The 11,239-nt window shown below is 39.6% G+C and overlaps 2 non-coding genes across 2 annotated transcripts; both read right to left on the bottom strand.

Moving 5' to 3' along the window:
• Positions 1-2,794: 2,794 nt before the first annotated feature.
• Positions 2,795-2,867, bottom strand: trnav-aac (transfer RNA valine (anticodon AAC)). Its single transcript has one exon. It is a non-coding gene; the product is annotated as a tRNA-Val (tRNA).
• A 7,353-nt stretch (positions 2,868-10,220) lies between these two features.
• trnav-aac (transfer RNA valine (anticodon AAC)) lies at positions 10,221-10,293 on the bottom strand. Its single transcript has one exon. It is a non-coding gene; the product is annotated as a tRNA-Val (tRNA).
• Between the last annotated feature and the right edge of the window lie 946 nt (positions 10,294-11,239).

Here is an 11,239-nt window from a genome sequence, read left to right as displayed (position 1 = left end):
CACTGCTTAAGGCCACAAAACCCGAAGATCTTTTTCTTTGCAGTCCCAATAGTTGTGCTCAGAACCTCACTCATCTCAATTGTACTTTGAAGTCATGAACAGTATTGCCTTCTTTTAACGTTTTGAATACAGTTAAAAAGCAGCTCAGCTGCAGTTCCATGATGCTGAGTTTAAGTTGATTTCCCTGTGCAGTTCTTTAGCCTCACCTGCCCATGCTTCCCTTTGTTCCAACTATTTCAAACAGCAAAAATGGATGAGAAATGCTTCTGCACAGTATATAAACTGGGACCTGTGACCTGGAAAGCAAATGCATTGACCACTACTCTAGAAAAATCAAGAGTGTTCAACATCTATATCAATCAATAATTATACCCCCAAAAGGTCTGGTTGTTAACAGGATTTATGACAAAATGATGCTGCGATTAGACAAGGAGCTTGGCGTCTCAGTCTCAGGACCTAAAGGGCAAACTGCAAAAAGAGAACCACTTCATACACACAACAATTGCCCCACTAGTGTACTATCAAGAGGGATGTTTCGGCCCAGTTTCGAACTGAAGACCTTTCGCGTGTTAGGCAAATGTGATGACCACTACACTACAGAAACCACTGTTAAAAGGTTCTTTGGGCTCACTCTCCAGCTTTTGCTCATTTTTGGCACTTGAAAATCATAGCTTTAAATCTGGCTAAGGAGTCTGACTTCTCAATCATTAGGATGGAAATTCTCACAACCCCACCAAAGTTCTCTTGTTTCTTACCATTTGAGGAACAGACTGTTGCTAACTAGGCATATTATGAAGTTTTACTTTATCTCTGTAGTTCCCTCATTGGCATATAGAGTATAACCTATTGCGCAAATTCTGTATGCTTGACATTGTCTTGCAAGGATTTTTTCTTTGCCATAGAATTGATGAAATTAACTTTTGAAATTCAGCTAATTAGCATAACCTCTGTTGGGAAACAAAATGAGAACACACTCACCAAAGTTTATGCTTCCTGTAGTAATGTTTAAGAAACTGGCTTGAATTGTCTTCACCCCATTAGGACGCAAAATTCAAACCCAGCAACCAATGTTTACTTGTTTCATTGCCTTTGAGAGACAGAATGTTACTCTCTAGGAATAATATGAAGAACTTTACCTGATCACTGGAAGCTGTTTCATTGGCATGGAAAGCAATCCCTAGTGCACAGATTCTGCATCATAAACATTGCTTTGCATGGATTTTAATTGTCAGGAGACTAGAAGGAATTTACTTTTAAGAATTAGCTAAGTAGCATAACTTATCTCTGTTAGTAGATCAAATACAGATGCACTCGTGGTGTTTCTGTTTTGTTTACTTTTGTTTGAAATACATGGATTAGCACACCCATCATGCTACAATGAGTTTTACATCATCCATGTGACAATTGAAATCAGCCTTAAACACAGCTCCTAAAGCACAGTCCTTGCATCACCGGAGGACAAGCCTGCTGCATATATTGACTTTCTCGGTTTGCAAATAGAGCCCCAACAGAGAAACTACTCTTTATGTCCATACTAAGATGATAGTAATCTTCTGATCTTGAAATTTTAATTTTGCACAATGTGGAACCAAGTTGCAGAAGAAGACGTTGGGGATTTCACATGAGTTATAGTGCCAGATTTTGGAGTACAGGAATTGGAGAACTCAATCGGAGTAAGTAGGGAGTTCAAAAAATCTTTTCACTCTGCTGCAAGAAGGCCATTCGATTCCCTGATGTCTACTTCAAATACAAGAGTCAGAAACCCAAGAACCAACTACTGTTTCTGCTCAGCTTCAATTCAAGGACCTTTTACGTATAATGCAAAGGTGATGACCACTTCACTACAGAAATCATGCAAAGACTCCTTGATGCAGTATGGTATCAATGCACTTTCAGAACAATCTTTTCACCAACTCATACCCAAAACTGATAATGAGTGCAAGTTATTGAGTAAAAGAATGAATATAATTTATGCCAAAACCTTTCATATTTGCAAGTTCACAAATAGCTGCCATTTTACGCAAATTTAGTGGGTATGTTGGATGGCCTAAAATGCTAATAATGAGCAGATGTACCTAAATTCAAATGGTTCACAAGTCCAATTTTTCAGAAATATCTGATTCAAACTTGCAGAAAAAATATTGGATAGCTGACAGGAAACCCTCTAGTCCGAGCGACACTTCAGTCCAAACTGGTGGTCCTGGAAAATGGTAGGTTCTGTTCTGGCTTTCTAAACTTATGCAGCAGGGCAATGTGAGATCTTCACTGCTTAAGGCCACAAAACCCGAAGATCTTTTTCTTTGCAGTCCCAATAGTTGTGCTCAGAACCTCACTCATCTCAATTGTACTTTGAAGTCATGAACAGTATTGCCTTCTTTTAACGTTTTGAATACAGTTAAAAAGCAGCTCAGCTGCAGTTCCATGATGCTGAGTTTAAGTTGATTTCCCTGTGCAGTTCTTTAGCCTCACCTGCCCATGCTTCCCTTTGTTCCAACTATTTCAAACAGCAAAAATGGATGAGAAATGCTTCTGCACAGTATATAAACTGGGACCTGTGACCTGGAAAGCAAATGCATTGACCACTACTCTAGAAAAATCAAGAGTGTTCAACATCTATATCAATCAATAATTATACCCCCAAAAGGTCTGGTTGTTAACAGGATTTATGACAAAATGATGCTGCGATTAGACAAGGAGCTTGGCGTCTCAGTCTCAGGACCTAAAGGGCAAACTGCAAAAAGAGAACCACTTCATACACACAACAATTGCCCCACTAGTGTGCTATCAAGAGGGATGTTTCTGCCCAGTTTCGAACTGAGGACCTTTCGCGTGTTAGGCAAATGTGATGACCACTACACTACAGAAACCACTGTTAAAAGGTTCTTTGGGCTCACTCTCCAGCTTTTGCTCATTTTTGGCACTTGAAAATCATAGCTTTAAATCTGGCTAAGGAGTCTGACTTCTCAATCATTAGGATGGAAATTCTCACAACCCCACCAAAGTTCTCTTGTTTCTTACCATTTGAGGAACAGACTGTTGCTAACTAGGCATATTATGAAGTTTTACTTTATCTCTGTAGTTCCCTCATTGGCATATAGAGCATAACCTATTGCGCAAATTCTGTATGCTTGACATTGTCTTGCAAGGATTTTTTCTTTGCCATAGAATTGATGAAATTAACTTTTGAAATTCAGCTAATTAGCATAACCTCTGTTGGGAAACAAAATGAGAACACACTCACCAAAGTTTATGCTTCCTGTAGTAATGTTTAAGAAACTGGCTTGAATTGTCTTCACCCCATTAGGACGCAAAATTCAAACCCAGCAACCAATGTTTACTTGTTTCATTGCCTTTGAGAGACAGAATGTTACTCTCTAGGAATAATATGAAGAACTTTACCTGATCACTGGAAGCTGTTTCATTGGCATGGAAAGCAATCCCTAGTGCACAGATTCTGCATCATAAACATTGCTTTGCATGGATTTTAATTGTCAGGAGACTAGAAGGAATTTACTTTTAAGAATTAGCTAAGTAGCATAACTTATCTCTGTTAGTAGATCAAATACAGATGCACTCGTGGTGTTTCTGTTTTGTTTACTTTTGTTTGAAATACATGGATTAGCACACCCATCAAGCTACAATGAGTTTTACATCATGCCTGTGACAATTGAAATCAGCCTTAAGCACAGCTTCTAAAGCACAGTCCTTGCATCACCGGAGCAAAAGTGTGCTGCATATATTGACTTTCTCAGTTTGCAAATAGAGCCCCAACAGAGAAACTACTCTTTATGTCCATACTAAGATGCTAGTAATCTTCTGATCTTGAAATTTCCATTTTGCACAATGTAGAACCAAGTTGCAGACGAAGAGGTTAGGGATTTCACATGCGTTATAGTGCCGGAGTTTGGAGTACAGGACTTGGAGAACTCAATTGGAGTAACTAGGGAGTTCAGAAAATCATTTCCCTCTGCTGCAAGAAGGCCATTCGATTCCCTGGTGTCTACTTCAAATAGAAGACACAGAAACCAAAGAACCAGCTAATGTTTCTGCTCAGCTTCACTTCAAGGTCCTTTCACACATAATGCAAACGTCATGACCAATTCACTACAGACACCATGCAAAAATGCCTTGATGCAGTCTGGTATCACTGCAATTTCAGAACAATTTTTCACCAGCTCATCCCCAAAACTGAAAATGTGTGCAAATTATTTAGGAGAAAGAATGAACATCATTTATGCCAAAACCTTTCATATTTGGAAGTTCACAAATAGCTGCCATTTTATGCAAATTTCGAGGGTATGTTGGATGGCCTAAAATGCGTTTCATGAGCAGACGTACCTAAAATTCAAATGGTTCACAGTTGTAATTTTCAGAAATATCTGATTCAAACTGACAGAAAAAAATGCTGTGTAGCTGAAAGGGAACCCTCTAGTCCAACCTACACATCAGTCCAAACTGGTGGTCCTGGAAAATTGTAGGTTCTGTTCTTGCTTTCTAAACCTATGTAGCAGGGCCGTGTGAGCTCTTCACTGCTTAAGGCCATAAAAACCGAAGATCTCTTTCATTGCAGTCCCAATAGTTGTCCTCAGAACCTCACTCCTCTCAATTCTACCTTGAAGTCATGAACAGTATTGCCTTCTTTTACCATTTTGAGTGCAGTTAAAAAGCAGCTCAGCTGCAGTTCCATGATGCTGAGTTTAAGTTGATTTCCCTGTGCAGTTCTTTAGCCTCGCCTGCCCATGCTTCCCTTTGTTCCAACCATTTTATACAGTAAACACCAAAAATGGATGAAAGAGAAATGCTTCTGCACAGTATGGAAGCTGGGACATGTGACCTGGAAAGCAAATGCAATGACCACTACTCTAGACAAATCAAGAGAGTTCAAGATCTATATCAATCAATAATGATCCCCCTAAAAGGTCTTTTAGTCAACAGGATTTATGACAAAATGATGTTGCGATTAGACAAGGAGCTTGGTGCCTCAGTCTGAGGACCTAAAGGGCAAACCGCACAAAGAGTCTCCCACTTGATACACTGCTTACAAAAAGCACGTGCCCAACTACTGTGCTATCAAGAGGGATGTTTCTGCCAGGTATGGAACAGAGGACCTTTCTCGTGTCAGGCGAACATGCTGAGCACTACACTACAGAAACCACTTTAAAATGCTTCTTTGCCTCTCCAGCTTTTGCTCATTTTTGGGGCTTGAAAATCATAGCTTTAAATCTGGCTAAGCAGTATGACTTCTCAAGCATTAGGATGAAAATTCAGACAACACCACCAAAGTTCTCTAGTTTCCTACCCTTCGAGAAACAGACTGTTGCTAACTAGGCATAATATGAAGAGTTTTACTTTATCTCTGTAGTTCTCTCATTGGCATTTAGAGCATAACCTATTGCACAAATTGTTTATGCTTGATATTGCCTTGCAAGGATTTGTTCTTTGCCATAGACTTGATGAAAGTAACTTTTAAATTTCAGCTAATTAGCATAACCGCTGTTAGGAAACAAAATGAGAAGACACTCACTAAAGTTTGTGCTTGAAAGACTTGAATTAGCATAGGCATTACGCTACGAGTTTTAATTAATCAGCTTGGCCATTAATTAAGGAGCCTGACTTTTCTCTGTGATGAATAGCTCTCCATTCAATTGAAAGGACAGCAGTTAAACATCTACCAAGAGTTGTGTTTCTGCCTGGTATCGACCCACGGACCTTTCATGTGTGAGACGAACGTGATAACCACTACACTACAGAAACCCTACAACCCTAGCCGTTCAGGATCAGCCCAGCATTTCCTCCTTTTTGGTGCCTGCAAGGCATAGTTCAAAAACTGGCCTGAATTGTCTTCTCCCCGTTAGGACACAAAATTCAATCCCACCAAGTAATGTTTTCTTGTTTCATTGCCTTTGAGAGACAGAATGTTACTCCCTAGGAATAATATGAAGAGCTTTACCGGATCACTGTAGGCTTATTCATCGGCATGGAAAGCAGTCCCTAGTGCACAAATTCTGCATCATTAACATTGCTTTGCATAGATTTTAATTGTCAGGAGACTATAAGGATGTTACTTTTAAGAATTAGCTAAGTAGCATAACTTATCTCTGTTAGTAGATCAAATACAGATGCACTCGTGGTGTTTCTGTTTTGTTTACTTTTGTTTGAAATACATGGATTAGCACACCCATCATGCTACAATGAGTTTTACATCATGCCTGTGACAATTGAAATCAGCCTTAAGCACAGCTCCTAAAGCACAGTCCTTGCATCACCGGAGCAAAAGTATGCTGCATATATTGACTTTCTCGGTTTGCAAATGGAGACAGTGATGGGATATTTTTTTCCAACAGAGAAGCTACTCTTTATGTCCATACTAAGATGCTAGTAATCTTCTGATCTTGAAATTTCCATTTTGCACAATGTAGAACCAAGTTGCAGACGAAGAGGTTAGGGATTTCACATGCGTTATAGTGCCGGAGTTTGGAGTACAGGACTTGGAGAACTCAATTGGAGTAACTAGGGAGTTCAGAAAATCATTTCCCTCTGCTGCAAGAAGGCCATTCGATTCCCTGGTGTCTACTTCAAATAGAAGACACAGAAACCAAAGAACCAGCTAATGTTTCTGCTCAGCTTCACTTCAAGGTCCTTTCACACATAATGCAAACGTGATGACCAATTCACTACAGACACCATGCAAAAATGCCTTGATGCAGTATGGTATCACTGCAATTTCAGAACAATTTTTCACCAGCTCATCCCCAAAACTGAAAATGTGTGCAAATTATTTAGGAGAAAGAATGAACATCATTTATGCCAAAACCTTTCATATTTGGAAGTTCACAAATAGCTGCCATTTTATGCAAATTTTGTGGGTATGTTGGATGGCCTAAAATGCATTTCATGAGCAGACGTACCTAAAATTCAAATGGTTCACAATTGTAATTTTCAGAAATATCTGATTCAAACTGTCAGAAAAAAATGCTGTTTAGCTGAAAGGGAACCCTCTAGTCCGACCTACACATCAGTCCAAACTGGTGGTCCTGGAAAATTGTAGGTTCTGTTCTTGCTTTCTAAACCTATGTCGCAGGGCCGCGTGAGCTCTTCACTGCTTAAGGCCATAAAAACCGAATATCTCTTTCATTGCAGTCCCAATAGTTGTCCTCAGAACCTCACTCCTCTCAATTCTACCTTTCTGTCATGAACAGTATTGCCTTCTTTTACCATTTTGAGTGCAGTTAAAAAGCAGCTCAGCTGCAGTTCCATGATGCTGAGTTTAAGTTGATTTCCCTGTGCAGTTCTTTAGCCTCGCCTGCCCATGCTTCCCTTTGTTCCAACCATTTTATACAGTAAACACCAAAAATGGATGAAAGAGAAATGCTTCTGCACAGTATGGAAGCTGGGACATGTGACCTGGAAAGCAAATGCAATGACCACTACTCTAGACAAATCAAGAGAGTTCAAGATCTATATCAATCAATAATGATCCCCCAAAAAAATCTTTTAGTCAACAGGATTTATGACAAAATGATGTTGCGATTAGACAAGGAGCTTGGTGCCTCAGTCTGAGGACCTAAAGGGCAAACCGCACAAAGAGTCTCCCACTTGATACACTGCTTACAAAAAGCACGTGCCCAACTACTGTGCTATCAAGAGGGATGTTTCTGCCAGGTATGGAACAGAGGACCTTTCTCGTGTCAGGCGAACATGCTGAGCACTACACTACAGAAACCACTTTAAAATGCTTCTTTGCCTCTCCAGCTTTTGCTCATTTTTGGGGCTTGAAAATCATAGCTTTCAATCTAGCTAAGCAGTATGACTTCTCAAGCATTAGGATGAAAATTCAGACAACCCCACCAAAGTTCTCTTGTTTCCTACCCTTCGAGAAACAGACTGTTGCTAACTAGGCATAATATGAAGAGTTTTACTTTATCTCTGTAGTTCTCTCATTGGCATTTAGAGCATAACCTATTGCACAAATTGTGTATGCTTGATATTGCCTTGCAAGGATTTGTTCTTTGCCATAGACTTGATGAAAGTAACTTTTAAATTTCAGCTAATTAGCATAACCTCTGTTAGGAAACAAAATGAGAACACACTCACTAAAGTTTATGCTTGAAAGACTTGAATTAGAATACCCATTATGCTAAGAGTTTTAATTAATCAGCTTGGCTATTAATTAAGGAGCCTGACTTTTCTCTGTGAAGAACGACTCTCCATTCAATTAAAAGGACAGCAGTTACAAATCTACCAAGAGTTGTGTTTCTGCCTGGTATCGAGCCAGGGACCTTTCGCGTGTGAGGCTAACGTGATAACCACTACACTACAGAAACCCTACTGCACTAGCCGTTCAGGATCAGCCCAGCATTTCCTCCTTTTTGGTGCCTGCAAGGCATAGTTTAAAAACTGGCTTGAATTGTCTTCTCCCCGTTAGGAGGCAAAATTCAATCCCACCAAGCAATGTTTTCTTGTTTCATTGCCTTTGAGAGACAGAATGTTACTCCCTAGGAATAATATGAAGAGCTTTACCGGATCACTGTAGGCTTATTCATCGGCATGGAAAGCAATCCCTAGTGCACAAATTCTGCATCATTAACATTGCTTTGCATAGATTTTAATTGTCAGGAGACTATAAGGATGTTACTTTTAAGAATTAGCTAAGTAGCATAACTTATCTCTGTTAGGAGATCAAATACAGATGCACTCGTGGAGTTTCTGTTTTGTTTAATTTTGTTTGAAATACATGGATTAGCACACCCATCATGCTACAATGAGTTTTACATCATCCCTGTGACAATTGAAATCAGCCTTAAACACAGCTCCTAAAGCACAGTCCTTGCATCACCGGAGGACAAGCCTGCTGCATATATTGACTTTCTCGGTTTGCAAATGGAGACAGTGATGGGATATTTTTTTCCAACAGGGAAGCTACTCTTTATGTCCATACTAAGATGCTAGTAATCTTCTGATCTTGAAATTTCCATTTTGCACAATGTAGAACCAAGTTGCAGACGAAGAGGTTAGAGATTTCACATGCGTTATAGTGCCGGAGTTTGGAGTACAGGACTTGGAGAACTCAATTGAAGTAACTATGGAGTTCAGAAAATCATTTCCCTCTGCTGCAAGAAGGCCATTCGATTCCCTGGTGTCTACGTCAAATAGAAGACACAGAAACCAAAGAACCAGCTAATGTTTCTGCTCAGCTTCAATTCAAGGTCCTTTCACACATAATGCAAACGTGATGACCAATTCACTACAGACACCATGCAAAAATGCCTTGATGCAGTATGGTATCACTGCAATTTCAGATCAATTTTTTCACCAGCTCATCCCCAAAACTGAAAATGTGTGCAAATTATTTAGGAGAAAGAATGAACATCATTTATGCCAAAACCTTTCATATTTGGAAGTTCACAAATAGCTGCCATTTTATGCAAATTTCGTGGGTATGTTGGATGGCCTAAAATGCGTTTCATGAGCAGACGTACCTAAAATTCAAATGGTTCACAATTGTAATTTTCAGAAATATCTGATTCAAACTGTCAGAAAAAAAATGCTGTTTAGCTGAAAGGGAACCCTCTAGTCCGACCTACACATCAGTCCAAACTGGTGGTCCTGGAAAATTGTAGGTTCTGTTCTTGCTTTCTAAACCTATGTAGCAGGGCCGTGTGAGCTCTTCACTGCTTAAGGCCATAAAAACCGAAGATCTCTTTCATTGCAGTCCCAATAGTTGTCCTCAGAACCTCACTCCTCTCAATTCTACCTTGAAGTCATGAACAGTATTGCCTTCTTTTACCATTTTGAGTGCAGTTAAAAAGCAGCTCAGCTGCAGTTCCATGATGCTGAGTTTAAGTTGATTTCCCTGTGCAGTTCTTTAGCCTCGCCTGCCCATGCTTCCCTTTGTTCCAACCATTTTATACAGTAAACACCAAAAATGGATGAAAGAGAAATGCTTCTGCACAGTATGGAAGATGGGACATGTGACCTGGAAAGCAAATGCATTGACCACTACTCTAGAAAAATCAAGAGTGTTCAACATCTATATCAATCAATAATTATACCCCCAAAAGGTCTGGTTGTTAACAGGATTTATGACAAAATGATGCTGCAATTAGACAAGGAGCTTGGCGTCTCAGTCTCAGGACCTAAAGGGCAAACTGCAAAAAGAGAACCACTTCATACACTGTTTACAAACAACAATTGCCCCACTAGTGTGCTATCAAGAGGGATGTTTCTGCCCAGTTTCCAACTGAGGACCTTTCGCGTGTTAGGCGAATGTGATGACCACTACACTACAGAAACCACTGTTAAAAGATTCTTTGGGCTCACTCTCCAGCTTTTGCTCATTTTTGGCACTTGAAAATCATAGCTTTAAATCTGGCTAAGGAGTCTGACTTCTCAATCATTAGGATGGAAATTCTCACAACCCCACCAAAGTTCTCTTGTTTCTTACCATTTGAGGAACAGACTGTTGCTAACTAGGCATATTATGAAGAGTTTTACTTTATCTCTGTAGTTCCCTCATTGGCATATAGAGCATAACCTATTGCGCAAATTCTGTATGCTTGACATTGCCTTGCAAGGATTTTTTCTTTGCCATAGAATTGATGAAATTAACTTTTGAAATTCAGCTAATTAGCATAACCTCTGTTGGGAAACAAAATGAGAACACACTCACCAAAGTTTATGCTTCCTGTAGTAATGTTTAAGAAACTGGCTTGAATTGTCTTCACCCCATTAGGACGCAAAATTCAAACCCAGCAACCAATGTTTACTTGTTTCATTGCCTTTGAGAGAGAATGTTACTCTCTAGGAATAATATGAAGAACTTTACCTGATCACTGGAAGCTGTTTCATTGGCATGGAAAGCAATCCCTAGTGCACAGATTCTGCATCATAAACATTGCTTTGCATGGATTTTAATTGTCAGGAGACTAGAAGGAATTTACTTTTAAGAATTAGCTAAGTAGCATAACTTATCTCTGTTAGTAGATCAAATACAGATGCACTCGTGGTGTTTCTGTTTTGTTTACTTTTGTTTGAAATACATGGATTAGCACACCCATCATGCTACAATGAGTTTTACATCATCCCTGTGACAATTGAAATCAGCCTTAAACACAGCTCCTAAAGCACAGTCCTTGCATCACCGGAGGACAAGCCTGCTGCATATATTGACTTTCTCGGTTTGCAAATAGAGCCCCAACAGAGAAACTACTCTTTATGTCCATACTAAGATGATAGTAAT

Source organism: Electrophorus electricus, chromosome 2, assembly GCF_041902795.1.
Source record: "Electrophorus electricus isolate QZ-2024a chromosome 2, ASM4190279v1, whole genome shotgun sequence".
NCBI lineage: Eukaryota > Metazoa > Chordata > Actinopteri > Gymnotiformes > Gymnotidae > Electrophorus > Electrophorus electricus.
This window is presented reverse-complemented; position numbering and strand designations above follow the sequence as displayed.